Source organism: Lissotriton helveticus, chromosome 5_1 (assembly GCF_964261635.1).
Source record: "Lissotriton helveticus chromosome 5_1, aLisHel1.1, whole genome shotgun sequence".
Classification (NCBI taxonomy): domain Eukaryota; kingdom Metazoa; phylum Chordata; class Amphibia; order Caudata; family Salamandridae; genus Lissotriton; species Lissotriton helveticus.
The window spans coordinates 1,559,565,005-1,559,589,168 of record NC_136065.1 but is presented as its reverse complement, the minus strand read 5'-3'; the positions used below and the strand labels follow the sequence as shown (position 1 = coordinate 1,559,589,168).

The 24,164-nt window shown below is 45.3% G+C and overlaps 1 protein-coding gene across 1 annotated transcript in view; it reads right to left on the bottom strand.

Moving 5' to 3' along the window:
- Nucleotides 1-24,164, bottom strand: part of REN (renin) — a 115,817-nt gene that overhangs the window by 4,718 nt on the left and 86,935 nt on the right. The window lies entirely within an intron of this gene.

Below are 24,164 nucleotides of genomic sequence, written 5' to 3'. Positions count from 1 at the left end.
TTGAAAGTTTCAATTTAAGCATCCCCCTAAGCATGGGCAAGTAATGTATAGTACACCATGGTTTCGGATAAGGTCTCAACTAAAACGTCACCCTCTTCCTCCATCATATGTTTGCTTGTGGCGATGCCTCACTGCCCTCTCACATCACTGCCTGGTATACAGATGGTTGGTCTGGTGGGGACAACTTGATGGGGTACGGTTTCAAGTCAGGGCCATCCTGAATGTATGCCTCATAAGTGTTTCCATGGGTTTTCCTACTAACCCATGACCTAAATGCTTCCTTATACATGTCCAGAAGGTCATATGGTCCACCTAGATAAAAGTTTGAATTGGGTGGCTCAGTGGACGAAAGTGTGGTGGGAGTGGGTCTTATGGGGGGTGTGGATGGTAGTGGAGGGAAAGGTGTAGGGCTGGCAGCAGAGTTTCAAACCCTTTTGGGGTCTTAGGATTTGAAAGGCAGAACCAGTGGCTCTGTCTCGAAAGTGAGACGCCTTTTCTTGGGGATATAGCCAACTCCTCGTGCTGGTTGTGTGACAAGAATCTTGCCCATGTCTGGGTGGATAAATATCTTCTTTTATTTATTTGAAGGTTTTATATAGCACGAACATGACCACCGAGGGTATCAGAGCGCTTTACAGATTATGCATCACAATGGTTAGAATCAAACATACAAAATCAGCAAGGCAACAAAATCAGAGTCTAATTGACAAACATTATCCTAAGGGAAAAACAAAATCAACAAAACCATCAGCTCAACAAGGTCCAAATCTAGAAATGTCCAAGAAGTCTCGTGAACCAAGTGGTTGGGCCATAGTCAAGGGTATGGACCAAAAACAAATAAAGGAGCCATGTTAAAGAAGAAATTTCTTCATCAGGAGTCCTTTAACTTCTTTTTTGAAGAAGACAGTGGAGGGGTTCTCCCTGACTTCGGGTGGAAAGGAGTTCCAAGTCCTCGGCGCCATCCCTGGGAAGGTTTGGTTTTAGGTCTTTTTTTCTTGAATTGTTGTGGTTTTAGCATTTAGCATAAGGGTGCTGGCTCTTCTGGAGGCTCTAGAACCACAGGAGAGCTCCATTCTCTGAGCGAGGTACAGCGGGGTCTTGAAGTGGATGGCCTTGTGAGCCATGCATGCAATTTTTAACTGTATCCGACCTTCATATGGAAGCCAATTCAGGACTCGCAAGTCCGGAGATATGTGTTGGTATTTTTTGTGCCAGTTAAGAGTCTAGCAGCGGAATTGAGGGAGGCCCTAAGCAGAGCCGACTCTAGGCAGGGCGCAAAGAGTTGCGCTACCATAGTCCAGCTTTGAGCTTGTACTGCCACCTTCAGGTCATGAGCAGCGAGAAAGGGTTTGAGTTTCCTTAGTAGGCTGAGTTGAAAGTTCGCTCCTTTGGTGCAGGAACTTATGTGCTTCTGCATGTTCAGGTTTTTGTCCAGAAAGATACCCAGAGAAGATGCAGAGTCCACAAGGTGCGGTCTACAATTGAGAGCAGTCAGCTGGTTCAGCCATTGCTCCATGACAGGAGATTTGTTGTGGGGTGAGATCAATAAAAATTCAATTTTAAGAGCATTTAACTTCAGGTGATTACTTGTCAACCAGTTTTGTGTTTTTAGGAGGATTGAGTTGAGGGACTGAATGTCTTCGGGAGAGGCGATCTTCAGGTATAGTTGGGTATCATCCGCATACGTATGATAATGAATGCTAGATGATTTTAGAATTTCTGTAAGTGGCTCCATGAACAGGTTAAAGAGGGGGAAAGTGGTGAACCTTGGGGAACCCCCAAAGTGACAGGTGCAGGATTTGACAAGAAATGGTTCACCTTGAAGCTTAGGGTTCTGTCGTGAAGGAACGAAGAGAACCAGTTTGGAACCGGCCCAGACAGCTCCATCCTATGTTCCAGTAGGTCAATTAAGTGATCGTGTTTTACAGTATCGAATGCTGATGAGAGGTCAAGAAGGATCAATAGACACGCTTCATTGTGATCCAGCATTCTAAGCGCATCATCCACGATGTTTGTTAGCGCCGACTCTGTACTATGACCTAGCCAGAAACCAGACTGGCGTTGATCCAGGACCTGGAAGTGGTCGATGTGATGACATAGTTGGGCAAGCACACATTTCTCCAGGAGTTTTGCTAAGGTGGGGATGTTAGTGATTGGGCGAAAGATAAGGAGGTCAGTGGGATCGGCATTTGGTTTCTTTATGATCGGGGTAACTTACAAGTATGGGTGAATTTTGCGGATCTGCGGTCCGCGAATTCACACAAAATCGCAAAAAGGTCTGCAAATTCGCAGATTTTCCAGCAAAATCGCGGATTTTTGTGCAATTTCCATCTACTCAACTGGAGTACTTTCTACTGGCTAATCAGTAAGTGCTACCTCGTTGGGTAAATGTATAGTGCTTTTCCTACACTGCAGCTGCGTAAAGGGCCAGAAGATTTGTCTCCACTGACCATGTGTGCCTGTAACTTTGCCACCGCGCCAAAAGGCGCCGAGGTCCCTTGAGTGAGCAGTCCATCATAGTTGGGAAAGGGCGGGAAGACGTTTGATATCGCTAGTGTGTGGTGCGGGGCTTCTATGCGTGTCAACATGCCTCTTGTGTATAAAGGGTCAGAGAGCAAGCAGGGCAGCAGGTGAGGAGAAAGCAGCCTCCTGGTCACAGGAACTACACGGGAATTGCGTTCGAGAAACTCATGGATTCAAAGACCTCCCTCGAGTATTACAGCTAATTTTCGACGGCAGATATGGGGTTGAAGCACACTTGCCCAGCCTCGACCGTGCTCACTAATGTTTTGGGCTGATTAAAACGTTACTGAATTTGAGCTTCAGCTCGGGCACCTGCTTTATTTATATCTGTAAGTGCTTCCTGTTGAGGTTTAATTTTTGTGACAGGAGCCTCGTGCCAGAATGAATCCTGCCCTGCATAGTTATCCACGAAGATGCCACCGTTTTGTGCAATACCTCTACTCAACAGGAGTACTTTCTACTGGCTAATCAGTAAGTGCTACCTCGTTGGGTAAATGATAGTGCTTTTCCTACACTGCAGCTGCGTAAAGGGCCAGAAGATTTGTATCCACTGACCATGTGTGCCTGTAAGTTGCCACCGCGCCAAAATGCGCCGAGGTCCCTTGAGTGAGCTGTCGATCATAGTTGGGAAGGGGCGGGAAGACGTTTGATATCGCTAGTGTGTGGTGCGGGGCTTCTATACGTGTCAACATGCCTCTTGTGTATAAAGGGTCAGAGAGCGAGCAGGGCAGCAGGTGAGGAGAAAGCAGCCTCCTGGTCACAGGAACTACACGGGGATTGCGCTTGAGAAACTCATGGATTCAAAGACCTCCCTCGAGTATTACAGCTAATTTTCGACGGCAGATATGGGGTTAAAGCACACTTGCCCAGCCTCGACCGTGCTCACTAATGTTTTGGGCTGATTAAAACGTTACTGAATTTGAGCTTCAACTCGGGCACCTGCTTTATTTATATCTGTAAGTGCTTCATGTTAAGGTTTAATTTTTGTGACAGGAGCCTCGTGCCAGAATGAATCCTGCCCTGCATAGTTATCCACGAAGATGCCACCATTTTGTGCAATACCTCTACTCAACTGGAGTACTTTCTACTTGCTAATCAGTAAGTGCTACCTCGTTGGGTAAATGATAGTGCTTTTCCTACACTGCAGCTGCGTAAAGGGCCTGAAGATTTGTCTCCACTGACCATGTGTACCTGTAACTTGCCACCGCGCCAAAATGCACCGAGGTCCTTTGAGTGAGCTGTCCATCATAGTTGGGAAAGGGCGGGAAGACGTTTGATACCGCTAGTGTGTGGTGCGGGGCTTCTATGCGTGTCAACATGCCTCTTGTGTATAAAGGGTCAGAGAGCGAGCAGGGCAGCAGGTGAGGAGAAAGCAGCCTCCTGGTCACAGGAACTACACGGGGATTGCGCTTGAGAAACTCATGGATTCAAAGACCTCCCTCGAGTATTACAGCTAATTTTCGACGGCAGATATGGGGTTAAAGCACACTTGCCCAGCCTCGACCGTGCTCACTAATGCTTTTGAGCTGATTAAAATGTTACTGAATTTGAACTTCAACTCGGGCACCTGCTTTATTTATATCTGTAAGTGCATCCTGTTGAGGTTTAATTTTTGTGACAGGAGCCTCGTGCCAGAATGAATCCTCCCTGCATAGTTATCCACGAAGATGTCACCGTTTTGTACAATACCTCTACTCAACTGGAGTACTTTCTACTGGCTAATCCAGTAAGCGCTACTTCGTTGGGTAAATGATAGTGCTTTTCCTACACTGCAGATGCGTAGGGCCAGAAGATTTGTCTCCACTGAGCATGTGTGCCTATAACTTTGCCACAGCGCCAAAAGGCGCCGAGGTCCCTTGAGTGAGCTGTCCATCATAGTTGGGAAAGGGCGGGAAGACGTTTGATACTGCTAGTGTGTGGTGCGGGCTTCTATGCGTGTCAACATGCCTCTTGTAAATAAAGGGTCAGAGAGCGAGCAGGGCGGCAGGTGAGGAGAAAGCAGCCTCCTGGTCACAGGAACAGGGATTGCGCTCGAGAAACTCAGGGATGCAAAGACCTCCCTCGGGTATTACAGATAATTTTCAACGGCAGATATGGAGTTAAAGCACACTTGCCCAGCCTCGACCGTGCTCACTAATGTTTTGGGCTGATTAAAACGTTACTTAATTTGAGCTTCAACTCGGGCACCTGCTTTATTTATATCTGTAAGTGCTTCCTGTTGAGGTTTACTTTTTGGCCCACAGGAAGCACTTATAGAGTTATGGCAGGTGCCCGAGTTAAAAATAACTTTGTAACCAATTTATAATGGCGCCAGCAAGCACTTGCCGGTGCCATTCTAAAATGGTTACAAAGTTAGCTTCAACTCGAGCACCTGCCTTAACTGTTCTTCCTGTGGGCCAAAAAAAATAATCCGCCCGCTCGCGAATTCGCGAGTTTTTCGGCAATTTCGCGAGATTCGCGGATCGCGAAATTGCCGAAAATTGACAAATTTCGCGAGCGGAGCGGATTTTGCGCCCATACTTAGTAACTTGACCTGATTTAAGGCAAGCCAGAATAACAACTTGCATAAGAGAAGCTTTGACGATCGTCGTCCAGAGTGTTAGTAAGGAGGATCTCACTTCCGGGAACAGGTTCGATGGCAAAGGGTAGTTGTAGTGATTGGAAGATTTCAACGTCAACAGCATTTAGCGTATAGTTGGTTCATCCAAGGTTTGGAACAGACTCCAAGATGCATTGTTTTTGGGGAGGAAGGGCTGTGAAGGGTCAGTGCTAGTTGACTCTGAAGGGCATCGGGTGTTCAGAGGACCACTCGGGAGGAGATCACGGGCCAAGCTTAATTCCATCTCAATCTTGGTAGAGTTATCAGTGAAGAAAACAGCTAATTCTTCACAGTTCGGGAGTACCCCTTTACCCGGCGAGGAAAGGTTAGGATGATTATTAGCTTGGTACTTGATGAGTTTGAACAGTTTTTTGGGGCGTTTTTTTGCTTGATCCACTTGAGGTCTGAAGAAGGTGGTCTTCGAGCTTCTGATGTGTTTATTGTATGTGCTTCGCAAGGATATCAGGTGACAAAGATGTTCAAGGAGGGATGCGATCGCCATTTCCTTTCTGCAAGTCTTACATTTCTTTTTTCGGCATTAAGAGTATCATTGAACCATGGTTTGGAGCATTCAGAGGACACTCGTTTAAGCTGAAGCGGTGCTACTGAGTCAAGAACCTTAAGCATTGCATGGTTATAGTGGGCCGTCCACTCATGAACATTTGACATGTTCAAAGGGGGTGGCAAGACGCTATCACAGAGCACCGTCAGGTCTTGCGAGTTGATGTTCCGTAAGCATCTTTTCAACTGTTTTGGGTTCTTAGGTTGGGATCTGCTTGCTCTTAACGATTCAAGGACAAGGAAGGTGATGCAGTAGTGTCCATCCAGTCACATGGAAGAATTGCCTCCAGAAGGAGAGAATTGGGCTTACCAATGACCAGATCTAGCGTGGCTGCTTTGTTATGCATAGGGCTATTGCATAGTTGGGTAAGGTTAAGGTCAAGTAGGAAGGATTTGAGGCTGTTGACAATCATATCATTCATATCATTCCAATGGAGGTTGAAGTCTCCCAGGAAGATCTGAGTGCCCTGGAAATCTGAGTTAGATGAAATAATATCCATGATCTGTTCTGTGAAGGGAAGGTTGTCGCGAGGGAGGTGGTATAACGTATGTAGTTTGCATATGTGCTTGTTGCCCCCCATCACTTCAATGCATAGATATTCACAAGACGGCAGGAGGTCGGCATTATTGACTTTCACTGTTAGATTACTACGATATAGGCATGCAATGCCTCCCCCTGACCACAAGTTCTATCCAACCCAATGATACCAAAATTGGGAGGCGTTAAAAGGTCAAGGCTAGGAGCGGCGAGGCAATTAGCCAATTTTATGTCAGTATTAAAAGGTCCAGATCTTGGACAAGGATGAGATCGGCAATATCCGCAGCGTTTGTAACAGCCTATCTGCAGTTTAGGAGCGCACATTTGAGCAGACCCTCCAGCATTTCGCGATTTCGCGATTTGCAAAATAATCGCGAAATCAGCAGAGGAGCGCAATTCCCGCGATATTTACCCTTTTGGCCGCGAAAAAGGTCTCCGGAGGACAGTAAAAGAAATGATAACATCTTATTGGCTGTTAGCGCATAGCGCATACGTCACTACGTGGCTCCTACACTGTAATACTTGCCTGCTTCTTACTGCGGCCGGCATTAGGGAATAATTTCCTTGTTCCTGCTTTTCACCGAACTTTGCTAAAGCTTTTCACAAAAACACCATCGTGTATCCTGCACATAATCAGTGTGTGCACCAGTGAACGAAAATAGAACCTAAAATTCTACAATGCGAGGGGCACAGCTCGGCAAATCGAGAGAAGGAAAGCAGGACACGTTTGGAAGCGACAGGCAGCAGAGCACGCGCCCTCCCTTCACTTACGAAGGGCAGGATTAGGAGGCGGCAGAGTCCACGGTGAGCTAAGACAGCCAGTTCTTCATCCCTTTTTTATGGATCCATCACTCTGCCTATTGTTTATTAATAAGTCAGCTTTCTTTATGTAACATTTAAAAAAAAAAAACTCAAAGTATAATCACACAACACCAGTCATTACATGTGCACAACTATTTTGTCTGTAATAGTGTTGAAGAACATTTCACTGCACAGGGGCATCTCTGGTGTGTATTTTACCCGGAAAAACGAGACTGAACACGAATAGTCAAAGTTTACGTAATGTAAAACAGTGCAAGATTGTCTGCCACATGAACTGAATTGAATTAGTGATGCGTGAAAAAAATCTGCTATGTATCTCTATGTCTGATTTATCTGTCTGAAATAATCTCCCTACATTCTAGCTTATTTTCTTTTCTTATTATATCGCGTTCTAACATACACGCCTGTAATAAGAAAATAAGGTGCATCAAGTCATCTGTAATAATAAGTTATTACAAGTGACTTGATTCATCACAATGCTTTAGGGAACAGCTACCGTTAGTCAGTATAAAGGAGGTTGATGCAGGGGAGCCTGTGGCGTTGTGAGTTGTGAGTTTGTAAGCCTACATGTCCCTTGGAACTTCTCAGTGACTTACAATATCCATCAAGGGGGGACTTTATCTCATACATATACCTGGTCTACACAAGCAAACCAATGCATCATGAGCTCAGAGAAAATGCTCCTAGACTGCTACAACGATTTTTAATAAATGTGATAAATTCTTAGAACGGCATGATTTAAATTATAAAAGGTTTTAGGAGCATATGGAATTCCAAAGTGTAGAAGGCATTGCACATGCCACTTCAACTACTAGCTTTTTAAGTTTTAAAGGAGGGTATGGTTTTGAACCATTCATGGATGACATCGAACCCCCACAGGCAAAAGTTCAGTACATTCAATTTAGACTTGGGGCTCTACCTTTTTAAACTCAAGAAGAAGCACATAGGAAATGCAGTTGTAACATTATATTGTCCTACATGACATACTCGATCAGAGACTCTTGATCATTTTCTTCTTTGCTGTCCCACCTCAGCTGACTACAGGAAAACCTGGATAACACCTGTCTGTCATCTACTGTTGCTTACATGTCCCAGCGAAGCATTACGAATTTTTAGGTCTCGGCTTAGCAGCGCATGCGCTGCATGCGCTGCATGCGCTGTCTCAGCGAGACTAAAGTAATGTGTATGTTGTCTGAAACTTAGTGTAATTTGTAATGCAGCTTGCCATTGGTTTAACTCTGGCATTGCTGTTGTAATCTAGCTTTCTGTTGGCTGTTAATACCATACCTAACTTCTGTACATGCTTTTCAAGGGAAACAAAGTGTCTACATTGTAATTAAACCAAATATACATAGCTTCATGTTGTTAAATAACTAAAAAAGCTAAGATATCTGTGTTTGTTGTAGGAAAAATGGCCAAATAAAATGCCGCAAAATTGCCGCTAAATTTCCATATTTGTGCCGCTAAATTTCCATTTTTGTGCCGCTAAATTTGCGAATCCATGCCGCTATATCCTGGGGGGTCTGTTTGAGATTAACGGGGATGTCGGGTGATGTGGGTAGCATGGCAGTGACTGTCTTGAGGTTGTTCAAATTTAAAGTTCTTGTATTTGGCTTAGGTTCCCTGAAGGGATCAGTGGGGATTGATTCAATTAGATGCAAGTTAGATGGGGTGGAAGGAAGTGGCAGATCATAAGACAGGAGGAGAGATTGAATATCACTCTCAGACAAGCAGGATATACATCTAGGGGGGCGAGAGGGGTTATTAGGGTGCGGAGTGGAGGCCCAACTATGGTTTGTGTGGGAGGAGTGAGATGTGGTTCGCCTAGGATAGGGCGGGGGGAGCGTCAGGTGCAACCGCAGTCAGGAAGCGAGTGTAGATGTAGATTGGTCAAATGGGTGTGGCCTAATCTGGAATTAGCTGAGAGATCCTCAGTGATGTGAGATAGGCTAAGAATATCAGCCTTAAGTTGTTGAAGGCAGAGTGAAATCTCATTCAGACGGTCTTCCAATGAGGTGTGTGAATGGGGATGTGAGGCAAGGTCCCGGGGACCCTGCAACTGAGGATAGCTAGTGGTGGAAGGTACAAGAGGGTTCGGTGGCGGGTGAGTGGCCCCCAGGGCAAGGGATTCTTGGAAATGGAACTGCAGGCTTGGAGGTGAAGGTGAAGAGGCAGGAGATACAGATTGGACAGTATGGGGAACCCTCGCATTTACTACATGCAGTGCGGAAGAATCGTTATTCTGAGGAGAGGTAGCTAGAGGGGGGCCCTTTGGAACAAATGTCGAGTTGGCCACTGGTGATGAAGAGGTGGGAACCCTAAGGTTCACAACATGCAGTGCGGTAGAATTGTTATTCTGAGTAGATGTAGCTAGAGGGGGGACCTCCAGGACAGATGTCAGGTTGGCCACTGGCGATGCAGAGGTGGGGATATAATTTGCACAGACGGGGAAACCCTTGCGGGACTAGTCCCTCTATGGGGAGCAACACTGAAGTTATCGACTGTCTTCATGATGGTGGGGAAAAGGTTGTCAAACAGCGATAGATTGCGGTCAGAGGCTTGGATAAGGATGGTTCCGTTCTTGTGAAGTGAGATAGTGGCTTCAGCTCTAAAGGCCGGGGAGGACGCAACGGTCACTCTGAGATCATGTGGAGTTTTACGGGAAAAGGAGATATTGAGAAGATACTAAATGGCCTTCTGCCACTGAGCGTGTCGTTTGGTGTAGAAGATGAGATCATTTTTTGAGATACCCTTGTTGATGGAGAAGACGGGGTCTGAAATAATGGTTTCGGGATGTGTTTTAAGTAGTCTATGTTTGAAATTTCTTGCAGCATTTTTTGAGAGGTTCGTGGATATATGATTTGGAAAGAGTTCTGGCCTGCCATCTCTAGGTTGGGAGAAAGGAGCTTCAGAGGGTTCGGCTCCAGACCCGCCCCGCCATGTCTCCTCACCCAGGAAGGCTAAATACGCAAGAAACCTGGGAAAAGGGCAAAATCAAGCAGACCAAATGTGGGATATATGGGGAAGAGCCTACTCCAAGGAGGCAATAATGTACTTTACACCTTCAGAGGTAAGCAGTTCAGGCAAGCCGCTTCATAAAGGCAATAAAACTATAAAACCATCACCCATTGTTCGGAGAAGGGGAAACTAAGCAGGCCCATGTGGGTGAGATGTGAGGAAGAGCCCACTACAAGATGGCCACCAATGCTGAGTAAGGAAAAAGCCTATTACACTTTCCATGACTGGCCCTAACACAACAGGCCCATTTCTCTTCTTTTGCTTTTTATCCAGCACATCTGCTAGCTTCTCATAAATGGTGCCTTCCTAGATGTGATCTTGGTATGGTGAGCCTTTTCGGCATGGATATCGGCATCAGCTGCAGCTCTTGATGTTTCTGCACTGGCTTCCGGTGCAGAAAAGGGTGATATTCAAGGCTATGTTGTTAGTCTTTAAAGCCCTTCATAAGGTTGGAGCTCCTTACATCAGGAGCAGAATTCAGCCATATGCCCCTGCTAGGACGCTGCGATCCTCCACTCAGAAGCTGTCGGTCGTGCCAAAATTTGCACGCTCTCGGTTGTGTGGACGCTCGTTCCAGGTGACCGCCACTAAGATTGCTGCCTCCTTTTAGACAGGAACAAGTTCTCCTCAGCTTTAGAAGGAAATGAAAAACCTGGTTGTTTCAGTGAGAGTAGAACTCTTGTAGTCGCTTCCAACTGCTCTGTCTAAAGGGTTAAGTCAGTGTTGGGACACTCGCAAAAGTAGCCGTGCGCTTTACAAATACCCCTATAACATAACTTAACATAACATAACATGATCTCAGTGGGGGCAGCTTCGACACCAAAAAATATTTCTAGACAGCTTGGTTTGATGATGAGTGCAGCTTTTTGGTACCTTGGGCTGAGGGGGCACGCCAGCTTGATGAGCTCTGGTGCCCTTGATGGAGATTTTGTCAGGTTGATGCCATCTCATGAGTCCTTGAACCCGAAGACTTCCAGCTTGGCTATGGGTTTGATGCCCAACTCCGATGTGTGTTTGGAAGTGTTCGACTGACCTATAGACTTGACACAAACATGCAGTGTAAATCTTGATTTTGGCTCTGAGGTTGTCATGTGCTGCTCCTCCTTCTTGAGGTTGTAGCTGTCAGAGAAACACACCTCTGTCTCTTTTGGTGCTTGGTGCAGTGGGATGCTGTATGAGCTTCCACCTTCCTCCTAGGTCCTGGTATAGCCTTGGCACCAAAAATGTCAGGTCTCTCTGAGGGCACTTGCCTCTGCATGTTGTGCTACCTTCAAGATTTCTTAAAGCAAAAGGTGGAACAAGCATCGCAGAATGTCTCAGCATGCCCGGGGGAGAGGCAGAGGTTACAGACCTTGAGGCTATTAGCCCACGGAATTCAGCATTACACCTAGTACTGAAGTGGAATGAAGCATGTTCAATTCCATTGTTCTAGGTGCATTCTTGAGAATCCTTGATTAGAGTCCGATAAAAATGATGGTTTGAGGTCATGATGCTTGCATGTGCCCGGGATGCTCGTCCTTTCTGGAAACCCGCTGATGTGAATGCAGCCTCCCTCAATGCAATGGTTTGTTTCCCAACACGGGGCTGAGAAGAGAGCTGCTGGACCCAAATAGGATCAAAGAACTCGAAACATGGAGTGTATAAACATGTCAGTTTTGGAGAAGTGTTCCTGACCATCTGAGCCTGATTGCAGAAGAAAACAATCTGAGGTGGAGCCAGTGTGCCGTTGTGTTGTAGACAAAGAGTGGAGTAACAACAGGCCTTGTGACTCGAACTTCTTCAAAGAAAAACAAGTTGTAGATATCAGGATCCAACACTAGAGGCCAGGAATATGCAGGGCATGTGTATCTACAGCCACACATGCTGTATATATATATAGGCACCAGGGATTATGAGCGGTGGGAGGTGGGGCGGGCAAAGGTGTCCAGGTGGGAAAAATAAAAAAATAAAATATTTACTTGCAGCTGGCCGCGTCGCACTCTTCCCCTTTCTCCTCCAGGCGACACAGGCTGCCAGAATGCCATGCAGCCAATACTGAAGCTGCTCTGACGGAAGGGAGCAGCTTCAGGATTGGCCTCAGTGCTCTCGATTGGCTCTCCAGGACTGACTGTGAGTCTGTGCCTGCTCTCTCCAACCCAGCTGTGTTGCAGGGTTGGAGAGAGCTTTCACTGCGCATGATGGTTTGGCCGGCCCGAACGGACGACCAAACCGTCAGGCGCAGTGGAGGCAGTGCATCTACCACTCCCCTCAGTCACCACCCCTTGCCCCACCCCCAAGACTGGGCAAGAAAGGAAAAATAAAACAAGAGTTTATCATCGTTTTATTTTTCCTTTCCTTCCTTTTTTTGGGGGGGTGGATGACACTCCTCCGCCATAGTGGATGAGCTGCCCCTGCTCACACCGCCAGCCAAGCAGCATCCACAAACACTGCCTGCCAAGCACAATCCATGCACACCATCAGCCAAGCACCAGTCCACGCAAACTGCCAGCCTAGAGCCAGCCCATGCACACCACCAAGTAAGCACCAATCAACGAACATCACCAGGTGACCGTCCTGTCCTGGACACGAACGGTCGCTCCCCTTGCCTTCCTCCAGCGAAGACCTGGTATTGTAGCGCCTGACTCTGCTGAATTCTCTTCATAGCGCTGAGTGTTAACTTGTGATTGTAGCGCCTGACTCTGCCTCTGCATTTTCTATCATAGCGCTCGAGTGCAGACCATTTACCATTTAATAGCGCTTGACTGCACTGTCTGCATTTAAACCATAGTGCCTGCATTATTAGTGCCTTTCATATCGCCAGCGCGCACTTCTTGGCTGTGCTTGTTAAGAGATACTTTACTATTTAAAAGCACCTCCGTTTCCCCTGCTGCAAAGCTTGTTGTTGTTGCTTCCATTTTGTGTGCATCCCCTGGCCCTTCCCCCACCTCGCTCCCGCCTCCCGGCTGACCCTCCCACGCTCCGCCCCCCTCCACTCTCCACTTAAGACTGACGTCCCAACGCGCAGCGTCCACGCGCTGCGTCCACGCCGAAGGTGCGCCAAAGGTAAGCCCGTCTACGCCCGTCCGCGCCTGGACCGCGCCCAGCGCCCGTCCCCCTGCCCTATGCCGCCCCCAACCCCCCAGAGTAACTTATGATGCCGCTACTCTCCTCGCCCTCAACGCAGGACGCACCCCACTATGCTGCGTAGCTACCCCAGGACGTACCCACGGCCCATTCTCCTGCCTCTCCTGTAAGTTCAACTGCTTCAGGACCCTCACCAAACACACTTCCTCCACACTCCGCTCCGAACCCAACGACTTGAAATGCATCCTACTGAACACCCGCTCGGTCCACAGACACGCAACCGAACTCTGGGACCTAATCGACACCGTGTCACCTGACATCGCCTTCCTCACTGAAACTTGGATGAACGCATCTTCTGCCCCTGACATCACCATAGCCATACCGGACACTTACAAGATCATTCGAAAAGACCGCACCATTAAAAAAACTGGAGGAGGCATCGCCATCGTCCATAGAAACACCATCAAAATTACAACCAGCTCTGACGACAATCTTACAACCGCCGAACACCTCCACTTTCAGATCCACACCGACCCCAGGACCACCCTCAGAGGAACCCTCATCTACAGGCCCCCAGGCACCCGATCTCAATTCAGCGACGACATCACAGACTTCGTCAGCCCACACGCTCTCGCCTCCGATAACTACATTCTTCTAGGAGACCTCAACTACCACCTTGACAACATTCTCGACAACAACACCACCACCCTCCTGGACAACATGTCCAATCTCGGACTCAAACAACTTGTCGACACCCCCACTCACACAGCCGGACACACGCTCGACCCTATCTTCACCTCCAGCAAGCACATCTCCTTCGATCACACTACAGCTCTCCACTGGACGGATCACAGCTGTGTTCACTTCAGCTACAAAACAACCCTGACCCACAACCGTCCACAAGCCATCCCCCGAAGAAATTGGAACAAAATCACCACCGACCAACTCCTCGCATCCCTCAGCCAAAACACTCCCACCCTAACAACGGACCCAGACCAAGCAGCCACAAACCTCAGGCAATGGATTACACACAGTGCGGACGAACTAGCACCTCTGAAAAAACACCAGTTGAAATCATTCAGCAAAAAGGCTCCCTGGTTCAATGATGACCTTAAAAAATCCAAAAAGACTTGCCGCACCCTGGAGAAGAATTGGAGAAAAGAACCAACCTCAGACAACATGACCTCCCTCAAGACAGCCACCCGCAAACACCACCAACTGATTCGTTCCGCCAAGAAATCAGCATTTAAGGACCGTCTCGAAAACAACTCTCATAACAGCAAGGAACTCTTCAATATCGTCAAAGAATTCACCAACCCTCCCGCAGCATCCAACGACATCACTAACTCCCAAGACCTCTGCAATGCGCTATCCTCCTTCTTCTACAACAAAATTGCCGACATCCACAACAGCTTCAAGAACACTCCCAATGACCAACCCACCCCACCCCCTTCTGATCCCACCCCTCCCACTAACTACCTCAATTCCTGGAACCCAATCACCATTGAAGATACCATTCGCCTCATGAACTCAATCCACTCTGGCTCACCTTCTGACCCCTGCCCCCACTACATCTTCAACAAAGCTGACTCCATCATCGCTCCCCAACTCCGCGATGTCATCAACTGCTCCTTCAACTCAGCCACCTTTCCAGAAATATGGAAACACGCCGAACTCAGCGCCCTTCTGAAAAAACCAACAGCAGACCCCTCAGAACTGAAAAACTACCGACCCATCTCCCTTTCCCGGCCAAAGTCATCGAGAAAGCCGTCAACAGCCAACTCGCAGCCTTCCTTGAATCCAACAACTCCCTGGATCCCTCACAGAACGGCTTTCGAGCCAAACACAGCACCGAGACCGCCCTCATTGCAGCGACCGACGACATCCGAGCACTCCTGGACAACGGTGAAACAGTGGCCCTCATTCTTCTAGACCTCTCCGCCGCCTTCGACACTGTCTGTCACAGCACCCTCATACAACGCCTCAACAACATCGGCATACAAGGAAAAGCCTTGGACTGGATCATCTCGTTCCTAGCCGGGAGAACACAGAGAGTCCGACTTCCCCCTTTCTACTCAGAGCCCACCGAAGTCATCTGCGGCGTACCTCAAGGCTCCTCACTCAGTCCCACCCTCTTCAACGTCTACATGAGTCCCCTCGCCCCCATCGCACGTCGACACAACCTCAACATCATCTCCTACGCCGACGACACCCAGCTGATACTCTCCCTCACCAAAGACCCCAACACCGCCAAGGACAACCTTCACGAAGGTATGAAAGAAGTAGCCGAATGGATGAAACAGAGCCGCCTAAAACTCAACTCAGACAAAACTGAGGTGCTCATCCTTGGATCCTCCCCCTCAGCGTGGGACGACTCTTGGTGGCCTTCTGCTATGGGATCAGCGCCCACACCCACTGACCATGCACGTAACCTCGGCTTCATTCTAGACTCCTCTCTCTCAATGTCCAGACAAGTCAACGCCGTGTCGTCCTCCTGCTTCAACGTCCTTCGCATTCTCAAAAAGACCTTCCGCTGGATCCCCCTCGAAACAAGAAAGACTGTCACCCATGCTCTGGTCACGAGTCGACTGGACTATGGCAACACTCTCTACGCCGGAATTACAACAAAATTGCAGAAAAAGCTCCAGCGCATCCAAAACGCATCAGTGAGACTCATATTAGACATCCCGCGCCAAGAGCACATCACCGGTCACTTAAAAAACCTCCACTGGCTTCCCGTCAACAAAAGAATTACCTTCCGCCTTCTTACCCATGCACACAAGGCCCTTTATAATCTAGGACCAGAATGCCTCAACTCCCGACTGTCCTTCTACTATCCCACCCGCCAACTAAGATCATCCATTCAAGCCCTCGCCGCAGTCCCGCGCATCCGAAAAACCACCATGGGCGGCAGATCCTTCTCCTTCCTGGCTGCCAAGACCTGGAACTCACTCCCCACCCACCTCCGCCTTACTCAGAATCACATCTCCTTCAGAAAAGAATTGAAAACTTGGCTATTCGATAAACAATGAACCCCTCCCTCTAGCGCCTTGAGACCCTCTGGGTGAGTAGTGCGCTTTATAAATGCCTTAACTTGAACTTGAACTTGAACCATCAAGCGCTAGTCCACACACACACAACACCAGCCAAGTGCAAGTCCTTACACACCGCCAGCACAATGCCAGTAGCCACACAGTTGGCCAAACAACAGTATGCAGGCCATCAGCAGAACTCCAGTTCACACAGAAACTTTCCCTAGTATCAAGTGGTTTTCAGCCCCCCTTGGGGATCAGATGAGACAAAAGCATTGTTGATCTTCCCCCAAATGGGGCAGAAACAGACAAAATGTGTCCTAGGAAAACAAGGCAGCGACCCTTGTCTATGGGACCGCTCTCTGACATGCACATACACATATCCCTGGTGTCAGTTGGATTTCTGCCCTCCTGTGGGACAGATAGGGGGTAATAACCCCCATCTAGTGCACAAGGGTAGCAGAAACACTGTCCAATTTGTTTTTGGGGGCACTGGCATGTCCATTTTGGGAGTCCCCCATCGCTATGTATAAAAAAACATAATCCCTGCTGCCTAGTGGGCTTTCTGCCCCCCAGAGCGGGAAGATCTGGGGCTACTGCACCCATTGCCTCCCAGGGAGGGCAACAGACTGTGGAAAATTGTTTATGGGTGGGGTTTTGGCATGCCCATTCTAGGATGCCCCCATCCTGGACCTACAAAAAAAATAATCCCTGGCTTCCTAGTAAGCTTTCTGCCTCTGGGTGGTCAGATCGGGGGCTATTGCCCCTAACTGCCCCCAAGGGGGGCAGAAAGACTGTCCAATTCGTTTTGGGTGGTGTGGTGGGACTGGCATGCCCATTTTGGGCAGCCCCTACCCCTATGTATAAAACATAATCCCTGGCTGCCAAGCCCAAGACCAAAAGCACAGGTGTCCCACTATCTAGCATAAAAACAACCTGGTTTTGCAAAGGGGTCACCTTTGTTTTTGGTCCTGGGCTTGGGAGCCATCTAAGGAAACCTACCAAATCCAGACAGTTCTGAAAACTAGACACCCTAGGTAGTCGAGGGAGGTGTGGCTTCCATGGATCCCCCAAAGTCTTCCTACCCAGAATCCCCTGCAAACCTCAAATTTAGCTAAAAACAAAAATCACATATTCCTCACTTTTCTGTGTGGGAAAGTTGTCAGATCACCGGGCCGCCACAAACTTCCTACTACTCAGGGTTCCTCCAGTTCTCCATATAAAAATGGTGCCTCACTTGTGTGGGTAGAGTAACAAAACAAACTACCAGTACTGCAAACTTACTCTGGGGCAAATAAACATAACATAGTGAAACAAAACACCATATTGACAAGACTACTTTTTCTGTCTGAATTAAATCTTTATGTTTATCATTTTTTCAAAAAACACATTTTCAATTTTTTTATCACATCACCACATAGGATACAAAGATAAATCAATTTGTTGAATATAACATATACATTACAAAATTAGAAATATACATTAGCAATCTCCTTTCACACCTTCCACACACACATTCACCCAGACTCACTAGAGCCACTCATACTTATTATTTACACAATATAAATTTTTGTCAACCGTTCTGACAATGATTGGTACTTTGAAATCAGAAGCAACCTTGGAATAAATTCACGTTTTTAGAACATTTGGTACTTTTTTTGAGACTTCCTAAGGTCGCAACAAGGCTGGTCTACGCGTTTCGAACACCCTCATTAGGGGGTGCTCTCGTCAGGACCACATATCTGAAAGACATAGGGGAGGTGTTTTAGGGTCAGGGCTAGAAGCACATAACTGTATTCGCAAAAGCGCCACGCACTGTTCTTACCTCTGCCTTGTGACAGAACGAAGTGAGAGGAGAAATCTGCAAACAATCAAATGAAAAGAAGGGCGGGCTAAGTTTTGACAATCTCAACACCAACTAGTTAAAACAACTACCAATAGTACAACCCTAACCGTCGCTTGACAGTGCAATCATTCATACTCACATTCTTACTTTCTTGTGAACTGCCTTCACTGGGATGTATTGGATTATTTTAATTGTACCTACAGCGTGAAGGAATGAAGGGTAAAATGTCAGATGCAACTATTCTCAAAAAAACACGATGAGAAAAGAGAATCCCCAGCCGAGGGCTTACTTGTATTTGAAGATAGTCATGTATAGGTGATAGTACTTCATTTCTCTTTCAGTTCTGATACATAAATTCTTTTTTCTGAAAGAACGAAGAGTTCAGGGAGTAATATTAGGAGCCAGATCGTATTTGTCTCGATGTGTAGCGATATTAAATGGCTAAGCATTCAATTGTCTTACCATGTAGTTCGGCGTTCGCGTCCTCTAATTTCCGTCTGAGTTGCTTTGTTTTTCGGCGGACTTCCGCTATTAAGATGGTCGGAGCATTGCCGACGTGTAACTGCGGCGACCACTCTTAGGTCTTCTGGGAATTGTAGTTTCAGAGGACAATCTCGTATTTGCCGAAATAATTGTATGCTCTTGTTGATTGTAGTTTCAGCATCTGTAAGCCATACATACATCGGATCTTTTGATGTGAGTGGAGGTGGATAAAGGGATTGGGAATGAGCTGGCAATGTTGTGGGTATTTAAGTCGGTAAAGAGATCTGTTCCATTGGCATTGTTCTAGAGGGTATGAGAACTTATTGACAAAACAGACTTTTTTAATGGACACTGTCACAAACGGTTATGATAACCTATATATTTCAGAAATTTCATTGAGGCCATCGACAGCTGTGTTGAATTTGATAATGAGCATGGCTTCTCGTCTAGCCAATTTCTCTTCCATATCTCCTCCTCGAGGGTTTGGTTCGATTTTTGATAACACTGTCCATTTAATCTCGGATTCTGTGTGGTTTTTTGTTGTCCAATGATTTACTAAAGGTGCTGTCTGTACATTGTTTTTAATTCGTGATTTGTGTTGTGTGATTCTGCTCCTTATTTCTTGGTTCGTTTTCCCAATGTAAACCATGTTACATGGACAACGAATTCCATATATTACATAGCGCGATTTACAATTTGTGAATACTTCATGTTTCCAAAAGGTTTGATTGTGCTTAAAAAGTGTTCCTTCCTCAGTAGTGGAACAGCATGCACAAGTGCCACATTTGTGGTGGCCTTGCACTGGAGGTAAGCTCAACATTGATCTTATAGATGGTTGTTTCTTTTGAGGGAGTGCAGCACGGACCAAGTGGTTCGCAATATTTTGATCTTTTTTGAAAGCAAACAAGGGTTTATCTTTTAGTGACACGTCCAAATGCCAATTTTGGTTTATCACCTTTTTAAGGAGATTCGAATTCGGACAGAAAGTCGGAACGCACACGATTCTTTCTAGTGGCATTTTTTCTTTTTTCTTTAAGAGTTCCTCTCTTGGTGTCCACCACACTCTCTTCATAGAGCGCTTCAGTAATTTTTTAGGATACCCTCGTTCTATCAGATTTTGTGTTAGTAGATTGGCATGAATCTCATATTCATCTCTGAAATGACAGTTTCTTTTTATTCGTAGATACTGACCGAATGGTAGGTTTTCCTTTAGATTTCTGGGGTGATTGCTTTCAAAGTGTAGCGCTTTGTTACGATCGGTCGGTTTTTTGTATAGTGTGGTGACCAATTTTTTGTCTGATGGATAGACTTCTACGTCCAAGAAGGCCAATTTTTGTCTAGAATAGTGTATGCTGAATTTAATTTCATAAGTTCGACTATTTAGCCATTCATGAAATTGTAGTAGTTCATCTTCGTCTCCTGTCCAGACGGCGAACACGTCGACAATAAAACGACTCCAGTGCGAGATGTACTGTGCAAATGGATTGTCTTGGTAAATGTACTTATCTTCAAATGTGGACATAAAAAGAATAGCCAATTCCGGAGCAAAGGGGCAGCCCATCGCTACACCCCCTATTTGATAGACAAATTCGCCATTAAAGTTGAAATAATTTTTTCTAAAGGCGAACGAAGCCAGCTCTATAATGAACTCTGTTGGAATTCTGACTGCTTTTTCTCTCCAGAAACGATGCAATTACCTCCAGACCTTCAGTCTGCGGTATCTGAGTATATAATGAAGTCACATCTAGTGTAACCAAAAAATGTGAATCCTCATTAAAGTCAATGGATTCAAGCTTATTGATTAAATACGAGGTATCTCTTAGATAAGATTTTACTTGAGGGAGGAACGGTTTGAGGAAATGATCCACAAATTTTGAGATCGGTTCCAGCAAAGAATCGCAGGCCGATACAATCGGTCTACCAGGTGGCATTGATTGATCCTTGTGGATTTTTGGAAGGATATAAAATTGTGGAATCCTTGGAGGTTTGCATTGAAGAAATTCAAATTCTTTTTTTCCTAACAATCCATCTGTGAATCCCTTTTCCAAAATTAGCTTCAATTGATTGTTAAGTTCTGGCGTTGGATCTTTAGAAACTCTCCTGTAGCATTTTTGGTCATTAAGTTGTCTCATCACTTCAGTGATATATTTTTCCGTGTCCCAAATAATTATTGATCCCCCCTTGTCTGCCTGCTTAATCACGACCGTCGTGTTGTTTTTTAGACTGTGCAGAGCTTCTGTCTCAGCTTTTGAGATATTGTATTTTATCCATTTCTTCTTCTTTTTTTCCATGTTATTAATTGCTGAAAGTATTGTTTTTTCAAACGTGATTACTTCTTTTGGGATTTTATTTGAAGAAGGACAAAAGGATGATTTCTTTCTTAGACCTGTCGTTTCTGTAGGTTGGTCAATCAATGTGTTAGCAACAAATGTTTTTAATTTTATTTTGCGGCAAAATTCAATGGCTTCCGTCTTTAGTTTTTCAAAATTGGTATGTTTTACTGGGACAAAAGTCAAACCCTTTTCCAAAATACTCATCTCTCCATTTGTTAGAATTTTGTTAGAAAGATTATGTATTGGCGACTTTACCAATTCTTGTAATTTAGCCGGCGCGTTGACATCTCCCATGGTTGTTGGTTGTACCTGGGGCGTCCTCTTGTTTGCGGTTGGCCTCTCCCTAAAAAAAGGTTGTTGTTGATAATTGCCTCTTTGATTGCCGTTGCGACGTTTGTCAGTAGTATCACTTTCACTGCCACTAGAAGACGAAGTGTCTGAGAAGGTGATGAAGTTTTTAGATGATCGGCCTTGGAATTCTCCTAAATGCCATCTGGATTCAGGTCTTGAATAAAAATCTTGTTGAAGAAATGGGTATACTTTCTCAAATGAGAAGTTTCGTTTATCTTTTTCAAACTGATTACTCTTTTGGTTTATTGTGAAGTCTTTAAAATCCAGTATCTCCTTTTCGACTTTCTCAAGGAGAGATTTTGCGTCTGTAATCAATTGATTTGATTTGATCTCAGATTCAAGGATTTCTATTTCTTTCAATTGATCAATGGAAAGTCTCTGGGCCGTTTCAATAGTTAGAACCATAAGGTCCCTGCTGCACTTAGTTTCAATGAAACTGTATCCCTTCTTATAAATTGGGTACTCCGTAAAGACTACCGGAACGTTTTTAATTTGTAAGCCGCCAGGGATGGTTCCTGCTCTTAAGTGTTGGAGAAGAAAGTGTCCGTGCAGGTCCGTCCTAATTTGTTTTTTCTTTAATCTTAGAAGTTTGTCCGTTTCATTTTGATTCTTTGCTGAGACGCTTAAGGAAGCAGATGCGAAAACAGGTGGTGCTGCTAGCAATTTTTTAATACGATCCTCGCTATACGCAAACGTTTGGTCTTCTGACATTCTACTATATAATTCAACACTACTTGACTCTTTCTACCTCTCTCAATAAACATGCAATGCGGACACGCCGCACCACTCCCAACTGAATTCTGACACAGTTAAATGACCACAAAACCGGGCGCAAGACAACCTCGCAGAAAACTGTCTGCCAGTAAATATGAAACCAAGAAGAGGGTTTGGGCTCAATGCAGTAAGGTCAAGCCTCACTAAGCTGAGTAACAAAACAAACTACCAGTACTGCAAACTTACTCTGGGGCAAATAAACATAACACAGTGAAACAAAACACCATATTGACAAGACTACTTTTTCTGTCTTTCTGTTTTTCAACTTTAATGGCGAATTTTTCTATCAAATAGGGGGTGTAGCGATGGGCTGCCCCTTTGCTCCGGAATTGGCTATTCTTTTTATGTCCAAATTTGAAGATAAGTACATTTACCAAGACAATCCATTTGCACAGTACATCTCGCACTGGAGTCGTTTTATTGACGACGTGATCGCCGTCTGGACAGGAGACGAAGATGAACTACTACAATTTCATCAATGGCTAAATAGTCGAACTTATGAAATTAAATTCAGCATAAACTATTCTAGAAAAAAATTGGCCTTCTTGGACGTAGAAGTCTATCCATCAGACAAAAAATTGGTCACCACACTATACAAAAAACCGACCGATCATAACAAAGCTCTACACTTTGAAAGCAATCACCCCAGAAATCTAAAGGAAAACCTACCATTCGGTCAGTATCTACGAATAAAAAGAAACTGTCATTTCAGAGATGAATATGAGATTCATGCCAATCTACTAACACAAAATCTGCTAGAACGAAGGTATCCTAAAAAATTACTGAAGCACTCTATGAAGAGAGTGTGGTGGACACCAAGAGAGGAACTCTTAAAGAAAAAAGAAAAAATGCCACTAGAAAGAATCGTGTGCGTTCCGACTTTCTGTCCGAATTCGAATCTCCTTAAAAAGGTGATAAACCAAAATTGGCATTTGGACGTGTCACTAAAAGATAAACCCTTGTTTGCTTTCAAAAAAGATCAAAATATTGCGAACCACTTGGTCCGTGCTGCACTCCCTCAAAAGAAACAACCATCTATAAGATCAATGTTGAGCTTACCTCCAGTGCAAGGCCACCACAAATGTGGCACTTGTGCATGCTGTTCCACTACTGAGGAAGGAACACTTTTTAAGCACAATCAAACCTTTTGGAAACATGAAGTATTCACAAATTGTAAATCGCGCTATGTAATATATGGAATTCGTTGTCCATGTAACATGGTTTACATTCGGAAAACGAACCAAGAAATAAGGAGCAGAATCACACAACACAAATCACGAATTAAAAACAATGTACAGACAGCACCTTTAGTAAATCATTGGAAAACAAAAAAACACACAGAATCCAAGATTAAATGGACAGTGTTATCAAAAATCGAACCAGACCCTCGAGGAGGAGATATGGAAGAGAAATTGGCTAGACGAGAAGCCATGCTCATTATCAAATTCAACACAGCAGTCGATGGCCTCAATGAAATTTCTAAAATATATAGGTTATCATAACCGTTTGTGACAGTGTCCATTAAAAAAGTCTGTTTTGTCAATAATTTCTCATACCCTCTAGAACAATGCCAATGGAACAGATCTCTTTACCGACTTAAATACCCACAACATTGCCAGCTCATTCCCAATCCCTTTATCCACCTCCACTCACATCAAAAGATCCGATGTATGTATGGCTTACAGATGCTGAAACTACAATCAACAAGAGCATACAATTATTTCGGCAAATACGAGATTGTCCTCTGAAACTACAATTCCCAGAAGCCCTAAGAGTGGTCGCCGCAGTTACACGTCGGCAATGCTCCGACCATCTTAATAGCGGAAATCCGCCGAAAAACAAAGCAACTCAGACGGAAATTAGAGGACGCGAACGTTGAACTACATGGTAAGACAATTGAATGCTTAGCCATTTAATTTCGCTACACATCGAGACAAATACGATCTGGCTCCTAATATCACTCCATGAACTCTTCGTCCTTTCAGAAAACAGAATTTATGTATCAGAACTGAAAGAGAAACGAAGTACTATCACCTATACATGACTATCTTTAAATACAAGTAAGCCCTCGGCTGGGGATTCTCTTTTCTCATCGTGTTTTTTTGAGAATAGTTGCATCTGACATTTTGCCCTTCATTCCTTCACGCTGTAGGTACAATTAAAATAATCCAATACATCCCAGTGAAGGCAGTTCACAAGAAACTAAGAATGTGAGTATGAA